The following is a 24820-nucleotide window of genomic DNA, read 5'->3' as shown; positions in this document are numbered from 1 at the left end:
CGTAAGCGTCTCTGGTGTCTCACCCATGTCCAGAGAGAGACAAGCCGTGGGTTCACATGCTGGTTTTTCACATCCACCACTTCACACCACGAGGACCTCACCCACTGCAGCTGCAGAACAGGAAGGGGTCATCTATGTTGGTTACACACCCCATTTTTACCTAGATGTGGCTAATTATTTTCTGTTTAAGACTCTTTCTTGTCTTTTTAATCATACGAAGTAACTGCATTATTACGCTCTCATTGTAAGGATGTGAACCATATGGCAGTGCAGAAAATAAAACGTGAAAATCTGTTATATCTGTTCTCATTTCCTCATCTCATTCCTTACTGCAACAAAAACCAATTGTCCTCACTTTGGGAGGCCGAAGTAGGTGGATCACTTGAGGTTAGGAGGTCAAGACCAGATTGGCCAACGTGGTGAAACCCTGTCTCTACTAAAAATACAAAAAATTAGCCAAACGTGGTGGCTCATGCCTGTAATCCCAGCACTTAGCAGACTGAGGCAGGTGGATCACCTGAGGTCAGGAGTTCGAGACCAGCCTGGCCAATAGACAAAACCTCATCTCTACTAAAAATACAAAAATTAGCCGGGCATGGTGGCACATGCCTGTAGTCCCAGCTACTTGGGAGGCTGAGGCAGGAGAATCTTTTGAACCCGGCAGGTGGAGGTTGCAGTGAGCTGAGATCGTGCCACTGCACTACAGCCTGGGCAACAGAGTGAGACCCTGTCTCAAAAAAAAAAAAAAAAAAAAAAAAAAAGACAAAAAAAACCCCAAAACAAAAAAACCCACAACCTATTGTCCAATCAAGTCTTTCTTGCCACCAGAGCAGGGGACATGCCACTGGTGAGAGCATCTTCTCTGTTCCTTCCAAGCACTCAGCCCAGCACTCAGACCGGTGCTCACCCAGTGCAAAGTCACGGTGCCTGGGCATGGAGTCCAGATGCCATAGCCACGGCCATCAGAGACGGTGTTTTTGTTTTCTAGGGCTCTGTAACGAATGACCATGAGCTATGTGGTTTGTAGCAATAATAATGTATTCTCTCACAGCTCTGGAGGCTGGAAGTCCCAAATCAAGATGGTAGTACAGCCGTTCTCCCTCTGAGGCCTCCAGGGAGGATCCTTCCTTGCCCCTCCCTGGCTTCTACAGTTTTCTGGTCCTCCTTGGCCTGTTGCTGCATCCTTCCAACCTCTGCCTCTGCCTTCACATGGCCGTCTTCCCTCTGTGGGTCTGTGTGTCCAAGTTTCCCTCTTTCCCTCTTCTCATAAGGACACCGACCAGTGGACTGGGGCCTACCTCCTCCAGTGTGATGTCATCTTAATGTGATTACATCTGCAAAGACCTTTTTCTCAAGGAAGGTGATGTGGTTTGGCTGTGTCCCCACCCAAATCTCATCTTGAATTGTAGCTCCCATAATTTCCATGTGTTGTGGGAGGGATCCTGTGGGAGGGATCCAGTGGGAGATAATTGAATCATGGGGGTGGTTTCCCTCACACTGTTCTCATGGTAGTAAATAAGTCTCAAAAGATCTGATGGTTTTATAAGGGGAAACCCCTTTCACTTGGTTCTCATTCTCTCTCTTGCTTGCCACCATGTAAGATGTGACTTTCACCTTCTGCCATGATTGTGAGGCCTCCCCAGCCATGTGGAACTGTGAGTCCATTAAACCTCTTTTTCTTTATAAATTACCCAGTCTTGGGAATGTCTTTATCAGCAGCGTGAAAATGGACTAATACAGAAGCTCACATTCACACATAAGGGAGTTATGACTTGAATAGATCCTTTGAGGGGACACAATTCAAGTCACAACAGATGGAGACTCCATACTTCTCAACAATCCACCAGGAGCCACAAAGGCCCCCAGCAAAAGATCTTTTCTCTCCAAGGCCAGTCCAGTTGCACTATGGCACCTGGGCAGATAATGAAAACACTAACCCCCTTCAATGCTGCCCGTGGACAGGGCTCACTGATCTGCAGAATAACCCCCGGGGGGACCTGGTCCAACGTAACATGCTGCAGCCCAAGCAACTGCTTGCTTCGATTTGCAAGCTGTGCAGAGCAGACAGCACAAAATGGCAGTGACTTGGGGAAAAGCCAGACTTTCTTGAAAAGCTGTCATTTCAGAAAGAAAGAAAAAAATATCACTTATTTTTTAGACAGGCATTGAGTATCGAAGATTTAAAAACTTGGCTCTGACCACAATATATCTGAAAGTAGAGGTCGTTCTGTAAAGATCAGCCTCTTCCTAAATCACCAGGCTGTCCAACAGGCTCCTGGCAGGGCCCAAGGGACCCGTCGAAGTGGCCAGAGGACTGCCCCAAGGGAAGCATGAGGAAAGCACGTGGCCCCTTCTGCTAACTTGGAGAGGAGTGGCGATGGACAGAGAGTAAAGCTAGGGCATGAATGGGGACATTTTATAAAGGCAGTTTCCCTCCTCTCCTGGGCTCACTGGGAGTTGGTGGCTTGTTGAATGGCCATTGAGTTCAGAAATATAGCTTCAGACATACCATCTTGTAATTGGAGCCATCCAAACCTCTACTTCTGAATGTTCCCATGGCAAAAACACAGATTTTCACAACATTCCAAGAAAATCCGGAAATTGAGTCCTGTAGAGGGCTTGGGATTGTTTTGCCAAGGAAATAATATTCCACACATTGGTGGTCCATCTGTGTGGGCAGATGTCTGTCTTGGGAATGACAGAGCAGGGCCCAAAGCTGGTGGTCACTGCTGGGAGTAGGGGCCGGGACACAGACTGGAGAGGGCAAATGGTACCACCTGATGCAGAGATAATGTCGACCTTGGGTCCCTGGGTCAGCTGATGGGGACAGAGGTCGGCAATAGAAAGAGGACTCAGGAATGCATCTATCCTTCCTGTTCCCTGTCCCTTCACTCTCAAGGAAAATGGCAGCATCATCACAATTCCCCAAATGAAAATCACATTGGAAAATATCTAGTGTTTTATACAAGAAGTCCAGAGGCTGATATCATGACCTTAGGTTTTAGAATTTTCTATCAGTGGCAACATGCCAGCTAAAAAATTCCCTATCAAGTCATTATATGAAGTTTATTTATGCCTTATCTTTAAAAATAAAGGCCTGCAACTCCAAGCAAAAATCTTGGACTCCTCTTTATGAATCAGACTGATTCCCAAACTGAGATCATAGCCAGCTCCCTGTCCCTGTGCTTATTATAAAACCCATCTTCTTTTCACGTCCAATACAACCAAGGCAGCCACACCCCACACGCAGCGCTCCGGCCTTCCTTTCCCCGAATCCAGGCCCCACTGCATGTGAAAATGCATATTATTACTCCTGGTGGGCTCAGAGGCTGTTTGGAAATAAAGCAAATAAGAACCACAGGGGAGTGACTCAATCCTGAATTGTGTGTCCTGACTTGGCGCAAATGCTCTTCCTTGTCCTTGCTTATTAACTTTGGGAGACACTGAGCATTCCCCAGGATGCGTTGGGGGTTTGCACACATTCCTGCCCAAAGCCTGGTAAAACCTGAGTGCCCAGGCAGCCAGGAATTCCCTCCCCTCCATCCGCCTTTGGGGCCTGTTCAGCCGCCCTCGTTTTCACGAACCCCACACAACCCACCGCGTTTGGAGGACTCTGTGATATACGGCGCCTTCCAGAGAACAGGATGCAGATGCGCGGGGGAGGTAACCGGAGAACAGCGCAAGAAGATGCGGCTGTCCCTGGAGCCCAACACATAAATTACAAAGCACAATTTCGAATTCGAGGGCAAGTATTGCCATTCCTCTCTTTCCCAAACTTTGGCCTTTTTGTGCTCAAGGTAAGTTTGAGAGGAGTGTAGCTTTTACCCTAAGATGACTTCTTCCCATTCCATTTCAATCATCCGCTGGGTCTCGGTGACTAAGTCATCAGCAGGGAGGACCCTTGTCTTCAGTGCCCTGCCATCGGCCAGCCAAGATCCAGTGTTCACTGTGGCTTTGGTCTTTTTTGGGAGCAGAGGAATATGTTCAGGGGAAAGGGGAGAAGGGGTGGCCCACACAGAGGCAGGCAGACCTTTGTGTCACTGTGGAGGCTGAACCCAAGACCAACCAGGCACTTGGCAGTGACCACCCCTCCCCACCTCCCCAGGGACACTCACTGTCTCAGCTGGACCCTTTCTGACCCTCCCAGTGTCAGCAGCAAGCTTGACTGTCTGCACCCAGGAGTCCCAGACTTGAGGGCTACATTTCTTCCAATTGCCTTTGTGCAGAGTACACAGATGGCTTCAAATAACAGGCTGTTTTCGTGCACCTGTGCTCTGGCTGTCCCAGGTTTTAGAAAGGACTGATCCATCTCCTCTTGAAACTTCCATCTGAATACACATAAATAAGGTGTGTATGTGTGATGAAAGGAACACTCTTGGGCCGGGTGTGGTGGCTCATGCCTGTAATCCCAGCACTTTGGGAGGCTGAGGCGGGAGGATCACCAGGTCAGGAGATCGAGACCATCCTGGCTAACACAGTGAAACCCACGTCTCTACTAAAAATACAAAAAATTAGCTGGGCATAGTGGTGGGCACCTGTAGTCCCAGCTACTAGGGCCTGAGTCAGGAGAATGGCGTGAACCTGGGAGGCAGAGCTTGCAGTGAGCCAAGATCGCGCCACTGCACTCCAACTCTGGGTGACAGAGTGAGACTCTGTTTCAAAAAAAAAAAAAAAAAAAAAAAAAAGAGAAACACTCTTAAAACACTCTTAAGCTACATGATTAGATGATCTGTGCTCCCCCAAACTTTTGAAAACAAGAGACTGCACTCTGGACTTAAACTTTCTTTTCAATAAAAGCAATCTAGGAAGTTTCCTGGTTTAGGTAGAAAGTGGATTAGGCCACGTGCAGTGGCTCATTCCTGTAATCCCAGCACTTTGGGAGGCCGAGGTGGGTGGACCACTTGAAGCCAGGAGTTTGAGACCAGCCTGGTCAAGATGGCAAACCCATATCTACTAAAAATACAAGAAGTTAGCCATGCGTGGTGGTGCGCACCTGTAACCCCAGCTACTCGGGAGGCTGAGGCAGGAGAATCACTTGGACCTGAGAGGCGGAGGTTGCAGGGAGCCGAGATTGCACCACTGCACTCCAGCCTAGGTGACAGAGCAAGACTCCATCTCAAAAAAAAAAAAAAAAAAAAAAGTGGATTTGGCACCATCCCCAGTGACAGGTGGGAAGGGACTGCCCTTAATTCCCGCTCTGAGATACTCCAGTCCTGTCGGCCCCTGGAGTGTGACCTGAGGGACACAAAGCAGCACTGTCACCACCCTGAATTCCAGTTCCAAACGCTGAATGGGGACACAGGTGACCTCAACACCAGGAGCTGACTGCTCTCTCCAAGCACAAGGAACCTTGTTTTTTGATCCATCCGCATCAGCAGTGTGAGCTGCGGGAATATGCATCTGCTTAAGATCTTTTTTTTTTTTTTTAAATGAGATGGGGTCTTACTTGCTCTGTCGCCCAGGCTGTAGTGCAGTGGCATGACCACAACTTACTGCAGAGCCTTGACCTCCCGGGCTCCAGCAAGCCTCCTCCTGCTCAGCCTCCCAAGTAGCTGGGACCACAGGTGTGTGCCACCATGCCTGGCTCATTTTTATTTTTTATAGAGACAGGGTCTCCCTATGTTACCCAGGCTGGTCACAAACTCTGGGACTCAAGAGATCCTCCTGTCTTGGCCTCCCAAAGTGCAGGGATTACAGGCATAAGCCACCACTGCTGGCCTGCCTCAGATTTTAACCTGCATGAGGGAATGGGGAACTCAGTTAGGGCGAGAAATGAGACCCCTCCCTTCAAGTGAGGCAGATGCCGACCCTGAGATCCATGTGACCGTGTGACCGTGCTGTGGGCCCAGAAATGAGGGGGATGGGCAGTATGACTGCCACATGCAGGCAGGATTGTATACCTACAGCCTGCTGGACCTGGGCCCAGTAGAGCAAGTGCTGCCACCTGATATTCCAATGTCACATTCAGAGACAGCCACTGGGCACTTTCCAGCAGGGCTGGTGGGCCCTTGTGAGAATGGGAAACTGGACCCATGTGGAGGGGTTCAGCCTGGTATGCTCTGCTGGGCTGTGACTCGTGGAGGCACTGGGGTCCTGCACCCAGGTGACATCAGAGCCCAGGGTGCCATCTTTTCTCAGCTCCTTCTAGCCCATGTTGTGGATGCAAGGCATGGGTGCTAGGTACTTTCCCCTTCCACCCACGCTTGGCTGCTGGGCCACCTTGACTGCCCTTGGAGTTCTGGGCCCTCAAGAGCCTTCTCCATCACCTGCTTCCCATCGGCGCTGCTCCAACACCCACCCCAGGTGCTCTGTGGAATGTACCACTCTGTGGAATGTACCAGTCAGGGCTCCCTCAGGGAGAGTGAACACCAAGGCCCACCTCAGCAGGCATGGCCAAACCACTCAACAAGCAGCCAGACACTGACGTCCTACCCAGCCCAGCCCTGAGACCTCGAGAGAAGGATAAGACAGACACCCTGACATCAAGAATGCGTGGTCTCGTGTGCAGCCCAACGCAAGCGCACAGAATGAAGGGGTGTCAGGATGATGACATGCGCTAGGGGTCTCTGGGGCAGGAGGGACCAGTGGGCTTCAAGGAGAAGGTGAATGCCATGCTGAGTTTTGAAGGATGAAGAGGATGGAAGGTGAGTTTCAAGTCAAAGCTAAATGGGGAAAACAAACAAACAAACAAAAAGACAAATAGAGAATTGAAGCTGGCAGTGAGGAGAAAGACAAGGTTCCGAGGCCAGGTTAACAGGACAGTGGTCAGAGAGGGGATGATGACTAGGGTTGGAGGATGGCAAGCAGCCCCTCAGCCACAACAGGGGACACCAAAGATGACGGAAGAGCCGGCATGAGGCCAAAGAGAGGCCAGACAGAGGGACTTGTGGAAACCTGGCAGAGGTGTGAATGTGACTTCCAAGCTGGTGGGCAGCAGGACGGAAAGGGCGGATGATGGGTGTGGCAGCTCTATGTGTGGTGTGCTGGGCAGATGCCCTCATGGTAAAGCTGAGGCTCTGCCATTGACCACGAGGCACCACCGACCACACTCTGACTCCTCCAGCGATACAGCTGCCTTCCCAGCAGGAATGGTACCAAGGAGCCATTGGTATCGTCAATTGTCCACTGCCAACTGGTTGCATGGAGTCTTTAAAACTGGGGCTGGGTTTCAAAGACTTGAGAGGCTGAGCCGGAGGATTGCTTGGAAAGTATGGTCCCTGCCCACAAAAAGCCCAACCCCCAGACCAGAGGGGAGCGGCACGATGAGGGTATGAGAGCGTTTCTGTTGGCAGGTTCAGCCTCTGTGCTCTGACTTTCTCCACCTCAGGGATGTCCCTTCACCCAGGTTCCTACAGAGCCCCATGCTCCTACAGAGCCCCATGCTCTTTCCTTATCTCAGAACCACAGATTGGAATCCAGAAGGAGCCTAGCTGAAGATCATTTAGTCCAGGGGGTGGCAACCTTTTCCTGGAAAGGGTCAGGCAGTAAATATTTTCGGTGTTGCTGGCCACAGTGTCTCTGTTGCACCTGCTCAATTCTGCTGTTGTAGTCCCAAAGCAGCCATAGACAATACATACGTGAAATGGGCATGGCTGTGTTCCAATAAAACTTTATTTGCAAAAGCAGGCAGCAGGGCAGGTTTGACCCACCAGTCACAGATCTCGCGCTCGACACTCCCATCCTACAGATGCTAAAGTGGAGCCTCAGGAAGATGGAACTGACTTGACCAAGGCTGCATGGCTACCAGGACCAGACCAGAACTCGGAACGTCTGCTCCTCAATCTTCAAATCTCTTTTTAAATACTGTTCAACCAACTGCTTCCTCCTGGCAAAGTGGGGTCCTGGAAAAGACCATGAATCTTATTGACTCAAGAGATCCGAAAGTCCAGTAGATCCTGCTGGGATGTTTGTGTTTTCAATGAAGTAGAGAAAACAAAAACAGATGAAGGACTTCAGCATTTTTTAAAAATGGAGTGTTCATTCAAATAAAACTTTAAATCCCACCAGGCAACCACGGGCACTTCACACTCCTGAGATAGGCTCAGCAATAGCTGAGACAAATCTCACTCCTATTTAATTATCATTAATCTTCCCTCCAGGCTTTTCCATACCAGCTAAATAGCTCAATCCATCTCATTACAGAAGGCAGCTTCCAGGTGTGGTTGTGAGAAATCTCATTAGCACAAATGTACTTCTGTATGGTGAGTCTGATAGGCCCACCTCCCGAGATGGGGATGTTGAATGACAAAATCTCAGCTCTGAGGACCATTGAAGCACTGGGTTCCCCAAAGTTTTGGCCACGCTCAGTAGTAAGAGCCTTGTATTATTGTCATTTTCAACTACAGATATCATGCCCCCCAAATAAGAAGAAAGCAAACACCTTAAAAGGGCAGACTTGAAGATTCACAATAAATAGGTAACACGCGAACCGTCCAACACTTTGAAGCTCAACTGTTCCTCCTCTCAGATGGGATAATTTCACATGTTCAGACCACCCTGTCAGCATGTCAGATTTAAAATATTACACGTAGAATAATGAAAAATTGCCAACATCTCACCACCGTCTTTTGATTAATGAGGAGTTCCTTAGAGATTGATTGGTTTGTTTGATTTTGTTACTGGGAGTGACTGATGGCTATTTTAAAAAATACTTAGCTTAGCGCTACCCTCCATGAGATAATTTTCATATGCCTTGTGTAGCTGCGTCCAGAATAATTGGACTTTATTGCCTTCCTTCCATGCATGAACTGAAGTTCCCTGGAGAAGGAAAACAGCTTCAGACTTTGTTGCTTTAATATTTCCATGTAGATCAGCTGCCGTGTTCATGGAGAGGCTTCTACCAGATGGCCAGCCTGCCTTGAAGTGACATTTCCCATTTCCCGTCGATTACTCACCAATGGAAAATAATGTGATACAAATCCCTCATTTGGGGTAATATGTGGCCATATCCTTGTTGTACCTGCACTAAAGATAAATCATGCAATAATTTCTCAACTCTCCAGGGAGAAAATAGGAGAAACAACAGGTCACCAGTGTCTGGCAGGAAAAGGGAATCGTTATTGGTAAGGCATTCACTAGGACATTGAAATCTAATGTCCTAATTTCTTTCTTTTTTTTTTTTTTTCTTTTTGCTTATTCTTCTGTATCTCAGTGGGGAAGAAACTTATTTTGGTTGTTTAAAACATTTAAGCTGTGGTTTTTAGGAAGAATCCCGGTTTTGGTCAAGTCCCTAGATATCTCTTCCCAAAAGCACCCGTTTTGATGCTGAGGTGAGGACACAAGTATTAGTTTTCAAAAAGCCCAATTTCATCTCCTGAACAGACTCAGATGATTAATTCTCATTCAAAGTCATTGTCAAATTTTTACTTTTAAAAATCTTAGTAATTTCTCTTCAGTATTTAGTATTTAGTATTACAAAGCTGTCGGTTACTCTCAGATCATCCTTGTTTTTCAACTTCTCTGTGTGATTCCAGCAAATTATTTTAGGTGGTCACTCTTTGATTACGGTTTTTTTTTTTTTTTTTTTTTTTTGGAGACGGAGTCTCACGCTGTTGCCCAGGCTGGAGTGCAGTGGCGCGATCTCGGCTCACTGCAAGCTCCGCCTCCCGGGTTCCCGCCATTCTCCTGCCTCAGCCTCCTGAGTAGCTGGGACTACAGGCGCCCGCCACCGCGCCCGGCTAATTTTTTTTTGTATTTTTAGTAGAGACGGGGTTTCACTGTGGTCTCGATCTCCTGACCTTGTGATCCGCCCGCCTCGGCCTCCCAAAGTGCTGGGATTACAGGCTTGAGCCACCGCGCCCGGCCTCTTTAATTACTGTTAAAGATGAGTAAGTAAAAATGAAAATATTATTAATAAGGTATGAATAATTATCACTAACATTTATTCAGCCCTTAACATGTGCCAGGCAGTGTGGCAAGGATATTCCATGCTTTAAGCCATTTATTGTCACCGCCATCCTTAGAGGCCAGGACTATTACCATCATCTTCCACACGTGGAAAGTGAGACAGTCCCTGTCCTACAGCCTGAGCAGGATTCGAACCCACGGATCTGATTCCAAGTTGTTCACCTCTGTTCACTGGGGAAGCCAAGTGTTAGGAAACTCATCTTTCTGGAATGTTCCAATTTTTCTCTTCTCAGAGAGAAGTCAGCCCTGTTATTTCCCAGTTTCTGCTCTTCCTACCAGGCTGCAGGCCTCTGCCCACCCTGTCCTCACAGGAGGGCAGCAATAAGGAACTGGGTTAGGGTCCCTTCCCCGGTCCGGAGATGTTGGGGTATGTAGGTTCCTGAGTCTTCCGTCCATGCAAGGGGCATCTGTCCCTCTCCTGCAGACAGTGATGCACCCTGGGCCGCAGGCTGGTTGCTGGCAAGTTGCTGTTCTTCAGTGAAAGAATCTGTTTGTTGGAGGCACCAGAAGGTTCTGGAAGCTGCAGAAAATTCTAGAAGTGGTGAAAGGTTCTGGAAACAGTTTCCTCCCTCCTCCTCTCCCCCTTCTCCACCACAGGCAGCATCTGCTGTAGTGTGAGCTACAAGCCTGCCTGGCCCTCCACCAAGCTTAAGGAGGATGCGAACTCGGTTGCGGCTGACAGCATTCAGGAGCGGAAGTCTAAGCAAGGAGGTCACCTGTCCAGGAGCTTACCCCCTTAGTAACTCAAGCTATTATGCACTCATTGGTATTCATCCAGACGGTTGTTTTGGCTAGAAAGAAACACTTCCTCCTCACTAGAATTACAAATAATTTGAGCAGAAAACTATAGGGAAGACATATGAATCATGTTTGAAAGGATGTATCTTTTGGTACAAAGGGTTTTCTTAATCTAAAAATGCTTTCCCCAATCTCTACTTATATCTGATGGTAGTTTCTAGCACACAGAGTATGTAACTTGTTTTGTTTAGTCCTTTCATACCCACCTCCTATGCAGATAAAAAAGCTGCATTTTTTTCCTTTTTCTTTTTTTTTGAGAGGGAGTCTTGCTGTGTCACCTAGGCTAGAGTGCAGTGGCACGATCTCAGCTCACCGCAACCTCCACCTCTCGGGTTCAAGCGATTCTCCTGCCTCAGCCTCCTGAGTAGCTGGGATTACAGGTGCCCACCACTACGCACAGCTAATTTTTGTATTTTAGTAAAGACAGGGTTTCACCAGGCTGTTCTCGAACTCCTAACCTCAAGTGATCTGCCAGATTCAGCTTCCCAAAGTGCTGGGATTACAGGTGTGAGCCACTCACATTCGGCCAAAAAAACCCATAGATTAATACGTGTCCTTTGAATCAGTCTCTTCCTTAGTAACTTGCTTGAGGATCCAAGGAGTGAACCACTATGGAAATTTTTCTGTAATAATTTCCCTTAACCCTTATTTGGATTTGTAAGTCTAAAAACTTACCATTATCTGACATATGAAGTATGAGCTGTGGACATTGTCTCATCTTTTCCTTATTCCCTATTTATATTTATTTGTTAGTCCAAAACATCATTGTTACCTGACAAATTAAATGTCGTGAAAGCAGCTGTTTTATGCAGAACAACATAGTGCTGTGTAGTTTTTATATCATGCTAATGTTGGAGCCAGCACTCCTGCCTCCAGCCTCCGATCCTTCTCATTGACCCCGAATAACAGACACCTGAGCAGGCACCTGCTGGGGGATGGACTTTGCTAGGATGATTAGAAAGGAGCGTTTCCATGATTTGCTTATGCTTCACCCTGCCTTTTAGTTAAAGATTAAGTCTTTGCATCAGATTTCAGTTCTGAGGCACGCTGGGGAGGGATGTGAATATTTTCTTTAGTTTTTTAAAAAAACAAACCCTTGTAAATAGAGTTGGTTTATTTTTAACAAGGGTAGAAGCATTGTGGGAAGCTGGTTTTCAGATTTCATTCCAGCCACGGACTGTGCCGTGCAAACGAAGACACAGCCTGGGTTCTCCCTAATGAAAACGGTGTGTTGGGGATGGGGACGGTGTGGATGGGGGGGTGGGCTCTGAGGAGGCAGCTCCCCCTGCACAGAGATCCGGGCCACGTGCAGGTCTGCAGTGACTCCGCCTTCTCTCTGGCCTCACCTTTATGCTGCACTTGCCTTAAACAAGCTCACATGCCCCACCTCGGGCAGGTCAACCAACTTTTACTGAGCATCTGCTATGTGCAGGGCAGACCGATAGGCATAAAGGAGGTCTCTGTCTTCCTAGAGATAGTCTGGTAGATGAGACAGATGCAGAAACTAACAAATCTCACAAAGGGCAGGCCATGTCATAACAAAAACAGTAAGTGAAACCCAAGCCGCGACAGATACAAGCATAGGTTGAGGGGATCGTGGAGGGAGTGACTGATTCCCACCAAAGGAGAGGGGCAGAGAGGGCTTTGGAGGATAAACAGGCAGCAAAAGGGAGATATTTCAAAAAGTGGGAGGAGATTGTGTTTCACGTGTCCCTGGGGGAGTTTGGGAGGGAGATGGGAAATGAGGAGCAAATCTTCAAATAGCCCAAATAAAAGAAAGAAGTCTGTAAGACAGCCTGTTGACTGAAACAAGATGCAAAACAGATTGTGTTAAAAATAAGTTTGGAAAACAAATTATGTTCAGTAAAGCAACACTTAAAATAATGTTAGCCGAGGTGAAGTGGCTCACGCCTGTAATCCCAGCCCTTTGGGAAGCCCAGGTGGGCAGATCACCTGAGGTCAGGAGTTTGAGACCAGCCTGGCCAACATGGTGAAACCCTATCTCTACTAAAAATACAAAAATCAGCCACGGGTGGTGGCACCTGTAATCCCAGCTACTCAGGAGGCCGAGGCAGGAGAATACTTTGAACCTGGGAGGTGGAAGTTGCAGTGAGCCAAGATCATGCCATTGCACTCCAGCTTGGGTGACAGAGTGAGACTCTGTCTTGAAAAAAAAAGTAATAATGTTATAGAAATTTTAGGGAAATATATAAATATATACATATTTGCTGTAAATGTTGTTTGTTGTTGGTTTTTTTGTTTGTTTGTTTGTTTTTGAGACAGAGTCTCACTCTGTCGCCCAAGCTGCAGTGCAGTGGCACCATTTTGGCTGAAGTCTCCTCCTCCCCAGTTGCAGCCTCCCAGGTAGCTGGGATTACAGGCGTGCACCACCACACCCAGCTAATTTTTGTATTTTTAGTAGAGACAGGGTTTGACCATGTTGGCCAGGCTGGTCTCAAACTCCTGACCTCAGGTGATCCACCTGCCTTGGCCTCCCAAAGTACTAGGAGTGCAGGAATAAGCCACTGTGCCTGGCCTATAAATGTATCTTTAAAAGGCCTCTATATATCCTCAATCAGTAACAGCATCTGGGGTGGGACAGGAGGGAATTGGAATGGGGCAGGGGTGTCAGAGTGGACTTTAGTCTTTGTTTTTTTTTTTTTTTTTAACTAAGGAAATATATATTCTGCATTACCTATGTAATTAAAATATAATTTAAAATCTAATAAATTACCTATTTACTTTTCATTATAACACGTGGCACTTAAGGTTATTATGTTATGTCCAATACATCTAGGTTTGATAAGTAAAAGTCAAGCAGATTCTGGAGAAGCCAAAATACCGACCCAGAAAACCTAGATTCGCCCAGTTTAATTCCCTTATTTTACAAATTGAGAAGTGTGGGTTTCTCATGGTCTTTTTGTTGATAGGCGCAGGAAGACGTACGTGAAATAATTCATGGAAAAGTCATAGTGGCCTTGAAGTTTCCCAGATAACTATGAAAAACTACATTAAGATGCTATTTTTCTACAAAATTCATTTTACCAACCTCAAAACATATTTTCTCTGAAGAGGGCACACACTGGCGATACCCGAGTGTTACATGCTAGCAAGAGTACTAGGCTGGGAGTCAACAGACTCAAATTCCACCCGGGAGCCACCACATGACCTTGGCATGAGCCCATCACCAGGCTCCTCAGCCTGCTCATCGCAGCAGCGGGGATTTCCGAAGCCCTCGGGAAATATTACTTCACAACAATGGAGAAAGACTTTTTTATCCAGGAGGTGAGAATGCTGGCCTTAAAAAATGTCCTTCCAACAGGTTTCAAAAGTGAGATTCTAATTTAAGCCTTGCAGGATCTCTAATGTGAAGCCTAGTTTGGTGGGGTTGAACACCAAAAGGATAGGAAGGGCTTCTCTTTTGAGAATGCGGGGAGAAAGAAAAATCAGTATTTTGACTAAAAAAAAGTATTTAAGTTATGATCAGAAATATATTTGTCTAGAAATAAAAAGGCATTCCTCCCACCCGCCACCCTTTTAAATATTCACAACTGGCTCTCTGGCCACGTAAAGTTACCATGCTGTCAAATGACTCAACTTACAACATCTGTACTGGTGACCAACATCCTGTATCACGGGCTATCTAACCCTTTGAGTCACGACACCCATGTTTGAGTAAGGTTTATTTTACTAGCACCAAGAGACTCCTGCATTTAACATCTGTGGTGCTGCTCCTGAAATTCCTAGCCGTAAAACAAGTAAATTCAGCGTGGTCTGCAATTCCAGAGCGTAGCCACCAACTACACAGAAAACACATTCAGAGGGGCCGGTGGGTAATGGAGCAGGGCTTAGCTCAGGCGGGGCTGCACATCTGGCTATGCCTTCTCTCCGCAAGTGTGGGAAGAGGACCTGGAAATGCCAGGGTCCAGCCAGGCAGAGAGTCGCTGGACGGTCTGCACAGGCAGGGGCTGCTCTGGCCACATGGTACACTCCCCGCAGTGTACACTTAGGTGCCAGGTTGGTGACACTGGGTGTGACCAGCTGTTAACCACTAAACTCCGTCTGTTGAAGCCCTCTGTAGGCCAAATACTCCACATGCCTGAAGATGCTTCCAGCTTACAATTGTGAACCCAGCTTCTGTGTCCAGCATCGAGAGTTTAAAGTAGGGCCTGCCCATTCTCTGGATAGACACAGAGCTGTTAAAATAATGATTATGTAGACTTTGCACCACGTGGGAAAATATGGATGATGAGACCACACTAGAGAAAAGGAGCAAACAGAACACAAGGTGGCAACATCACCATGGTAATAAATTGGTTAGACTGCCTGGAACACTATGCAGCCATGAAAAAGAGCCAGATCGTGTCCTTTGCAGGAACATGGATGGAGCTGGAGGCCATTATCTTTAGCAAACTAACGCAGGAACAGAAAACCAAATACCACATGTTCTCACTTATAGGTGGGAGCCAAATGAAGAGAATACATGGACACATAGAGGGGGACCACACACACTGGGGCCTACCTGGGGCGAAGGGTGGGAGGAGGGAGAGGATCTGGAAAAGTAACTAATGAGTACTAGGCTTAATACGTGGGTGACGAAATAGTCTATGTAATAAACCTCCATGGCACAAGTTTACCTATATAACAGACTGCACATGGACCCCTGAACTTAAAATAAAACTTAAATAAATAAATAAATAGGTAAGCTCTGACTTGCCTGTGCAGCTGAGGACTAGAACTAAACACAGAAAAATTGCAATAGCTTAGTTCACTGGAGTGAAGTGGTTTAAAAAAATTTTTTTTTTTTTTTCTTTTTGAGGGAGTTTCGCTCTTGTCGCCCAGGCTGGAGTACAATGGCGTGATCTCGGCTCACTGCAACCTCCGCCTCCTGGGTTCAAGCAATTCTCCTGCCTCAGCCTCCCGGGTAGCTGGGATCACAAAATTTTTTTTCATGCTATTCATGAAAATTAACAATTTCAAAGACATAATTCCAGCTTTTTAAGGGAGTCTCGGGCAAGGCATGGGGGTGGCATCTGCATGCAACGCACAGTTGACAGGAAAAAGGGATGATGGAAGCCCAGGATGACCCCCCGTGGGAGCCGGAGCAAGGTTGTGAACTTCAAAGCTCTTTGACAAGCACAGGATGATCAAAAACATATGGCTTTAGGACAACTCGTGGTCACATCTTCCGTGTGGCCGATGCCTGACAATCCTTCAAGTCACTGTTCCATATCAACATGGCTCGTGTGCTGGATGAGCGTGCATTGGGGAGAGGCTGGCTGGCAATCACCATGGCACTGTCCCATCAAGACGACGCACAGACTCCCCAGTGAGACACAGACCTGGCCTTATGTGCCCGACATTCTACTCCAGGAGCAAGCAGCCTCTAAATTATTTGTCACCGCTACCCTGAGTGTCCCATGTTCACGATGCCACCCAGCTCTCGGTTCAATCGTGCTCTTGCTCATTGCCCTGGGCAAGGTGTCAGTCTCAGGCTGGGTCAAGAGGCTGTGTCCCCGCCCCTTACATTTAAATTTTAGTGGGTGGCATCTTTCCCAGCCATACCGAATGGAAATGCAATCACCTCCCTCCCTGATGCCGGCGTAATCTAACCGTCACAAGCCAGGAAGGGTTGTGGCAAGCCATTGATCTTATTGTATAATTATGGTTAGGGAAGTGTGAATGATAAAGGATGAGCAGGAGAGGTGGAAACAATAGACTTTGTCCAAAAATGGGACGAGCTAAATTACAGTGCATTGATTCAATGGAAAATCATTTATCTATTTTTAAAAATGCTTTGTGGGCCGGGCGCAGTGGCTCACACCTGTAATCCCAGCACTTTGGGAGGCTGAGGGGGGCAGATCACCTGAGGTCAGGAGTTTGAGACCAGCCTGGCCAACATGGTGAAACCCCATCTCTACTAAAAATACAAAAATTAGCTGGCGTGGTGGCGGGTGTCTATAGTCCCACCTACTTGGGAGGCTGAGGCACGAGACTCACTTGAACCTGGGGGGTGGAGGTTGTAGTGGGCTGAAACTACACCACTGCACTCCAGCCTAGGCAACAGAGTAAGACTCTGTCTCAAAAATAAATACATAAATAAATAAAAATAAAAATAAGCAAATAAAAATGCTTTGTAAAGACCACATGGCAATGGAAAAAAGCATGAGATATAAAATTAAGTGAGAAAAAGTACTGTACAAAATGGTATGTGAATTATGATTCTAACTATAAAAATACATTTAAAGACCACAAAGGAATACAAATATGTATGTGTGCATGCACATACACATCTAAATGACATGTATAGTCACGTTTTATTCTAGAAACGAGACGAACAGGTGCATTTCCTTTAATGCAGAAGGGAGTCCGCAGAGAGTGGCTCTGAGCAGGTGACTTAGTTGATTTCAGGAGCGGTGAGATCATGGGGAATTTTTTCTTTATGGCCAACAATTTCTATAACATCATGCGTATGCAACTGAAAAATCATTATCTCAAAGCACATGCATTTTGTATATTTTGGCAGCATTTTCTGCAGTTCAATGGTCATATGAAACCCTTCAGTTTAGCCAGGGGCATACCTTAGAGCAAACCCACACCATGGGCCTGGCAGGAGGCAAACCGGCATGAAAGGACAACACGGCGCTCCCCGACCCTTGGAAAGTACAGGAATCCATCCTCATTGCAAGACCATCTCTAAACGTTCTCCAGGGGAGGAGACAGGCAGCCTTGCTGTGCTGTTCAGCACTTAAGCAGACTGAAAAAGCAATGATCATAAAATGCAAGTTCAGCTGCAGCCCAGCTCTGTGGGGAGGTTGTTGGATGAGGGGCTGTCTGTCTAGGGGAGCCCCTGACTCAGGCTTAGCTTCATCTTTGAGGTCCAGCCTTGCACCTGCTCTGTTTCCTCATCTGGGGTCCAGCTGGCATCTGCCTGTACCTGAGGACCTGCCCAGGGAAGGCCGACAGAGACGGCGGGGGACTGAGGACAAGAGTGGGGGCCAGGCAGCTCACCCATCCTCAGGGCATGCCCAATTCTCCCTCGTGTTAGATGCAGAAATCAAGTTACCTCGACTGAACTCATTTTAAAAATGACTTTACTCCATTCTGTTTCAATGTTGCATTCTTGGCTTTGAGCTTGTGTATTAAAGAAGCAGCTCCATGAAAATGTTGCAACATTAATGTGAGCTGTGAAAGAGATGGCTGATTATTTTGTTGGTATCATTTGTCTAAGGCTCCATAGACAAATTAGTTTCATAATTCTAGTGCGAGTAAAGATCATATTTCCTAAAGGTGATTTTTAAACTATTTTTTCATTGACAGTAGAAAGCTGAGAGTGAAATTTTGTGTTTAGTTATACAAACGACATTAATGTGTTTATAGCACCTCTACTGCTCTCCTTCCTCCCACCCACCATCCTTCTACATATTAAGAAAATATTTTCTCTTTTTTTCAACAGACTCTCTCTTTTATTATAAACTGCCTCAAATTCTTTTTTGGAGTAGATAAGATGTCAATAAATCTGCATAGCAATATATCTTGAGGAAATTGACTATTGGCAGAGACACACTTTCTTACCTTCAACAAGGTTGTATCATTGCTCAACTAAAAAAAATCTGGGCCGGGCACAGTGGCTCACGCCTGTAATCCCAACACTTTGGGAGGCCGAGGCGGGCAGATCACCTGAGGTTGGGAGTTCGAGACCACCCTGACCAACATGGAGAAACCCCGTCTCTACTAAAAATACAAAATTAGCCAGGTGTGGTGGCGCATGCCTGTAATCCCAGCTACTCGGGAGGCTAAGGAATGAGGATCACTTGAATCTGGGAGGCGGAGGTTGCAGTGAGCCAGAGATGGTGCCATTGCACTCCAGCCTGGGCAACAAGAGCGAAACTCCATCTCAAAAAAAACACACAAAAAAACAAAAAAAAAAAAACCTGCAGCAAGAAAAATCAAAAATCAAGCCGTGAGGCTGTCTATAAGACAACTCAGCTAGGCCCTTTAGAAAGTCGGTCACAACAGAAACTCTGGGAGACTGTTATAGATTGAAATCGATAAAAAGACATAACAACGAACATATTGATCTTTGATTAGATCCTTTTTTTAAAAAAATAAGCTATAAAAGACGTTTTGGATGCAATTGGGAAAACGTGAATATGAACTGGATAGTCGATGATGCTAAAGTTAATTTTTAAAAAAATTAATGTTATGAAGTATGATAATGGTATCACAGAGACATAGGAGAATGTACTTAGTAGATATCTAATGAAATATTTAGAGTCAAGTATCATGACCGTTTACAATTTACAATTTACTTCCTTTTTTTTTTTTTTTTTTTTGAGATGGAGTCTCACTCTGTCACCCAGGCTGGAGTGGAATGGTATGATCTTGGCTCACTGCAACCTCCGCCTCCTGAGTTCAAGCAATTCTCCTGCCTCAGCCTCCCGAGTAGCTGGGGTTACAGGCTTGTGCCACTGTGCCCAACTACTTTTTATATTTTTAGTAGAAAGGGGGTTTCACAATGTTGGTCAAGCTGGTCTCAAACTCCTGACCTCGTGATCCACCTGCTTCAGCCTCCCAAGGTGCTGGGATTTCAGGCATGAGCGACCACACTAACCCTACAATTTACTTTCAAATGGTTAAGAAAAAACAAAACAAAATGTGTGTGTCTCTCTGTGTGTGTACAGAGAGAGAGAGAGAGAGAAATGTATATGGCAAAATATAAACAATGGTTAGAGGCAGGTGGACAGTCTACCGGTCTTCCTTGTACTATTCTTCCATCTTTGCTGCCTGTTTGAAAATTTTCAGTCAGTTGGGTGGAGGTCTATGAAAGTCCAACACTTATAGATCAACCAGAAATCGGTGAAATCTGATGGCAACTCATTTTCTGGAACCCCAAGTATACCCCCAAACAACTCAAATGGTTGGGATCAATGTTAATGGGTTTCAAGGAACAGTCATAAAACTTAGCAAGAAGGAGGAAAACAATCACCACCACCACAATTTTGCTGCTGCCACTGTCTGCAGGACGGGTCGCAGAACTGCGTGGCAAGAAGAGACAGCGGTTCATGAGGCCAAGAGAGCGAGACCATCCTGGCCAACGTGGCAAAACCCTGTCTCTACTAAAAATACAAAAATCAGCCGGGCATGGTGGCGTGCCTCTGTAGTCCCAGCTACTCGGGAGGCTGAGGCAAGAGAATGGCTTGAACCCGGAAGGCGGAGGTTGCAGTGAGCCAAGATCGCGCCACTGCACTCCAGCCTGGCGACAGAGCGGGACTCCATCTCAAAGAAATAAGAGAGAGAGAGAGAGAGAGAGAGAGAGAGAGAGAGAGAGAGAGAGAAAAGAAGAGACAGCATTTCAGAAGGAGTCTCTGCCCAGCATCCAGCAGCAGTTGGTAAGAGAAGCCCATGTATGAGAATCCGGATGCTGCAGCGCCCCCTCGAGTCACCTCCATTGAAACACATATTTTTCCGCAGTCGGAGTGGCCGATTGCTGCAGATACGACATCTGGCCAGTACCAAGCTTTCTTAACTCTGCCGAGACCACCCCAACGCGGGAATGGGCAGACATAAGGGCACCGGGAGTCCTGTACGAGTCACCTGATCCCCAGCACCAGGTCAAGGCTGCAGGAGTCCCAGTCGCGCTCCTGCCCGTCACACCCACACACAAAGCTTGCTTCTCAACTACGCCAGGACAGCGCAGCTTCCCCTGGGCGAGGCCCTAAACGTGGATTCAGAGCTGCACAGCATCCGCTGACCCCACTCCAGAATGATGGCTGGGTAAGTCTCTGTTGTAACCCACACCAATTTAAGGGATGCCGAGAATGAGCTCTCAGTCACGTATTCATTCATTTTAAAAATGTTTACAGAGAAAATTCTCTGTGCCAGGGTCTGTGTCAGACATATGTTTGTGAACAAATCAGATAAGGTCCCCGCACTCATGGTGTCTAAGGTCTACTGTGAGACATGGCAATGAAACAAGCAAAAAATACGTGTGTGGTGTGTGTGCAGAGTGAGTGTGTGTGGACTGTGTGTAGAGAGAGTGTGTGTGGAGTGTGTGTGGAGTAAGTGTGTGGAGAGAGTGTGTGGAGTGAGTGTGTGTGGAGTGAGTGTATGAATGGAGAGAGTGTGTGTGGAGTGAGTGTGTTTGTGTGGAGTGAGTGTGTGCAGAGTGAGTGTGTGTGAGGAGTGTGTGTGTGGAGTGATGTTGGCAGAGAGGCCAACATCAGCCAGACCTTGCAGGTGGTGATAAGTAGTTGGATGTTTATTCTAAGGGAAGAGGAGGCCATGGAATTGCTGTAAGCAGTGGATGGACATGAGGTGACTTAAGTTTTAAAAGGCCACTATGGTGACTCTGTAGCAAGTCGACTGGAGGTGGGCAAGAGTAGAAGGTATTGCCCCAGTCCACGTGAGACATCAGTTCCTTAAACAAGGACAGTGGCTGTGGAGTGGGAGAGGAGCGGACAGATTCCACATACACTTTGCAGGTAGAATTGACAGGTTTTGCTAATGGGTTGGATGTTAGAGTTGAGAAAAGAGGAGAAACCAAGGAAAACTTCCAGGTTTCTGGTTTAAGCCAATGGTGGTGCCAATTCCAGAGAGAGGAACTGACATGGACAGGCTGGTGGGGAGAACATGGAAGTCAACAGGTAAGAGTTCTTCATCCTCTGCAGGATACCTGCTGTCTTTCAGTCAGTCAGTTTATCAATCTGGTACTTGTTGAGGGTTTACCATGTATTAAGTTCTGCACATTTACCTTGACATATTTTTAAAGGTGATTTGAAATGACTTGTAATAAAACTCATAGGTACAAGAAAACTGTTGAAAAGGTGCATGTGTGAAAGTACAAGAGCCAAGCAACAAAAGGATGAAAAGAATCATATCCAAGTCCTAATCCTAAAAGAGACTGCTGCAATTACAAGCAACAAAACTTAACTGTGAGTTTCCCAGGAGCCAAAGCAAAAAGGGAAAGTTGAGTTTCATAAAGCCGATTGTCTAATAAAAAGAAGCATGACTGCTTACTCAGAGAAATAAAATTTTGCCCTTATTCTCAACTTCGAAAGCATTTTTCTTACTATCTACCTTCTCTAAGGGCCAGTGATCAATATAGTGGAATTGTTATATTGTCAATAACAATTTTACACAAAATACAAAGGATTTCTATATAAAACCTAAAAAACCGGTGTCCCAAACGCCGGGTAGAATGGACTATCAAGGGCACTGGTCGGGGCACAGGTCTGTAGCAAGGGAATACTTTGGCCTGTGTCTTACTGTCTTAGGTTTTAATAGTGTCTTTGTGACGGGTACCTTGCTACCCACTTACTTAACTACAGTTTCTTTCGTCTTAGAATGTAAATTTCTTTTGTGACCCTCTCTCTTTCTAAACATGTGTGTGCATGTATGTGTGGGCGTGTGTGAACCACTGGAGTTGGCTGTAGACTTTCCTTTAGTTTTGCAGCCAGAGCCTCCCCCCGTCGCCCAGGCTGGAGTGCAGTGGTGCGATCTTGGCTCACTGCATCCTTTGCCTCCCAGGTTCAAGCGATTCTCCTGCCTCAGCCTCCCGAGTAGCTGGGATTACAGGCACGCACCACCAGCACCGCGTCCGGCTAATTTTTGTATTTTTAGTAGAGACGGGGTTTCACCATGTTGGTTAGGCTGGTCTTGAACTACTGACCTCATGATCCGCCCGCCTCGGCCTCCCGAAGTGCCGGGATTACAGACGTGAGCCACCGCTCCTGGCTGGCAGTAGTCTTTTTAAAACATTTAAATAAACTTCGCACCCCTTATCACGCTGCCCGGAAAATTCTGACTTCCCTCACCTTGGGAGAGCAAAGCTCATAGAGCAGACATTGCAGACCCTGTTTAGCTCACATTTAAGATAAAGGAAGATGCAAACTCCTTTATTTCTGATCAGCTCATCCTCTGTGACTGATGGCCGGGGAGCCCCGCGGGCACCAGTCTGTAGGCTCCAGCCTGAGCCAGATTCCATACTAAAAGTCCCGAGGCTGGCAGTGAAAGAAACCCCCGGGGCTGGAAACTCACCCCTCCTGGGCGTCTGGACACCAGCTCATGGCTGCTCTCGGGTCTGTGGGGGCCCGGCGCCCCTTCTCCCCAGGGAGCCACGTGACTCTCCTTGATCCGGCCTCACCTCGAGCGACAGGCCTCCCAGCCGCCCCCCAGCAGCCCCCGAGCAGTCCCCGGTGCGCTGGGGCACTCTGCAGCGCGCAGGTGTCCACGCAGAGCCAGCCCGAGCGCCATGAATAATTGACGCGCAGAGTGGAATTACCTCTGTGGGCTCCGGGTCCCTCCCGCAGCCCGCACCTGTCCCTGCCCCTGTCCCTGCCTCTGCCCGGAGGACTACTGCTCTTTTCAGAAATGACGCCGGTACTCGCACGTACAAAATGCCTTGCCGTCTTGCTGGGAACACATTTGCATGCTCAGTTTCAGGTTCAAATGCCTGCGCATTAAACAGGATTAAATAGCACAACCTGGCGGGGGCAGGGGGGAGCACAGGGGTCCTCCTCCCACCAGGCCGGAGGTGGGTGAAAATCCCAGCAGATTTCAAAAACCCCCCTCCCACCCTACAACCCCAGTGGGGGCGCGGAGGGACCCAACTGCTGGAGTAGGGGCTGCCCTACAGCATAGAGGGACCCCCAGTTTCCAAAGTGAGGGCTCAGTCAGCACCCTGCTTCTCCTCCATTCTCTATTTTTTCATTCATTTTTCTGCCAACAGATATTTATTGAACACCTACTACGTGCCAGCACTGTGAAGGGGGACAGTAGGGACTGTAGCAGTGAACAAAAAAGTCCCTGCTCTTTGGATTGGGGGAGACAATTTTAAAAAGACTCAAAGAAATAACAGTTCCTGTATGAAGATAAGAGCAATGACCAGGGAGAGGCAAACAAAAGAGAGTGATAGGAAAGTTTCTCAGGATGTTCAGGAGGGCCTTTCTGTCCTGCTGTGCTTAGATTCTGCCCATAACTTAATAAGTATGTTATTATTTGACAATAATACTTACCAAACACTTCTCGTGTTCTCGGCACTGTAATAAGTGCTGGCTTTACATAATCGTTGTAACAACCTAATGACATGGATCAGCTCATTTTACAAAAGAGTACAATTGAGGCAATGGGTCCCAAGGCCAGTAGCTGAAGAATGGCGGAGCTGGGACTTGAACCCAGGCATCTAGTTCTGGGACCCCACTCTGAAATGCTGCACTGTAATTTACATATATTCATTTCCCCTGCTTTCCAAATGTGGGGCACGGTCAAAAGCAAGCAAATATGCATCAGGAGCATCTGAAACATAAACAGCCAGCCCCATGACATGGCATTTTTCCTGTTCTTGTCTACATTTCTAGTTGATTCCTAAAGTGGGAGAGAGAGCGCGTGATGACAGGGACTGTTTACTTGGCAAAGAAACTGAGTCAGCCTAGGATTCCCAAGGCTGCACCAGGGAAGCCTGTGTCATGGATTCAACCGTCCATCCTGAGCCGCACCTGCACTGGCTGAAATGCTAGTGGCCGGGTTTCAATTTGGGGACCCAGTGGGTGACACCCAGGAGCCCAGAAGCCACACCAGCCCTTGGCTGCCTACAACCCAGGTTTCCATTACCATGTTGCCACCTGCCAGCTTGGCAGGATCACACTGCACCTTGGGCAGGTCCTTGCCCTGGGCCACCTCTGCTGCCATCCATCCCTCTCCCTGAGGAAGGTGGTTGGAAGGACAATGGCCTTTTCTTGGCTGAGGAGTGCCAGGGAACCAAGCCCCTCAGTACAGAAGGAGGGAGCAGCCAAAGCTCTCCAGCATCCAGACCCCATCACAGGGTAGGCCTGCAGGATTGTGGGTGTCTTACAAATCTTGCTTATCCTCCAAGACTAGAACAAAGTTCTCCCAGGCCTCAGACAGTCATCCCTGCCTGCAGCTATTGACTGTTTGCATAGGAGGCGCTGGAGTTGGGATTTGGGAAGGAGAGGCAAGTTCGAGGCTGGGGAGAATCTGGATTTTCCTGTGCACTAACCACAGGCAGCTATCTCCTCCTCCAGAGCACACTCACTCTCAGATGCCCAGGGAGCTGAGCAAAATTTCTCCCTATTTTATCCAAATATGCCGTGGTCTT

At 47.3% G+C, this 24820-nt stretch overlaps 1 protein-coding gene across 1 annotated transcript in view; it reads right to left on the bottom strand.

The window, feature by feature from the left end:
* CLDN14 (claudin 14) overlaps nucleotides 1–23081 on the bottom strand; it is a 78304-nt gene extending 55223 nt beyond the window's left edge. The window contains exon 1 of the mRNA XM_045389289.2: nucleotides 22744–23081. The gene's annotated coding sequence lies outside the window, so the exon portion shown is untranslated. The remainder of the gene's footprint in view (nucleotides 1–22743) is intronic.
* Nucleotides 23082–24820: the final 1739 nt, after the last annotated feature.

This window comes from Macaca fascicularis, chromosome 3 (assembly GCF_037993035.2).
Source record: "Macaca fascicularis isolate 582-1 chromosome 3, T2T-MFA8v1.1".
In the NCBI taxonomy this organism is placed as follows: Eukaryota; Metazoa; Chordata; class Mammalia; order Primates; family Cercopithecidae; genus Macaca; species Macaca fascicularis.
This window is presented reverse-complemented; position numbering and strand designations above follow the sequence as displayed.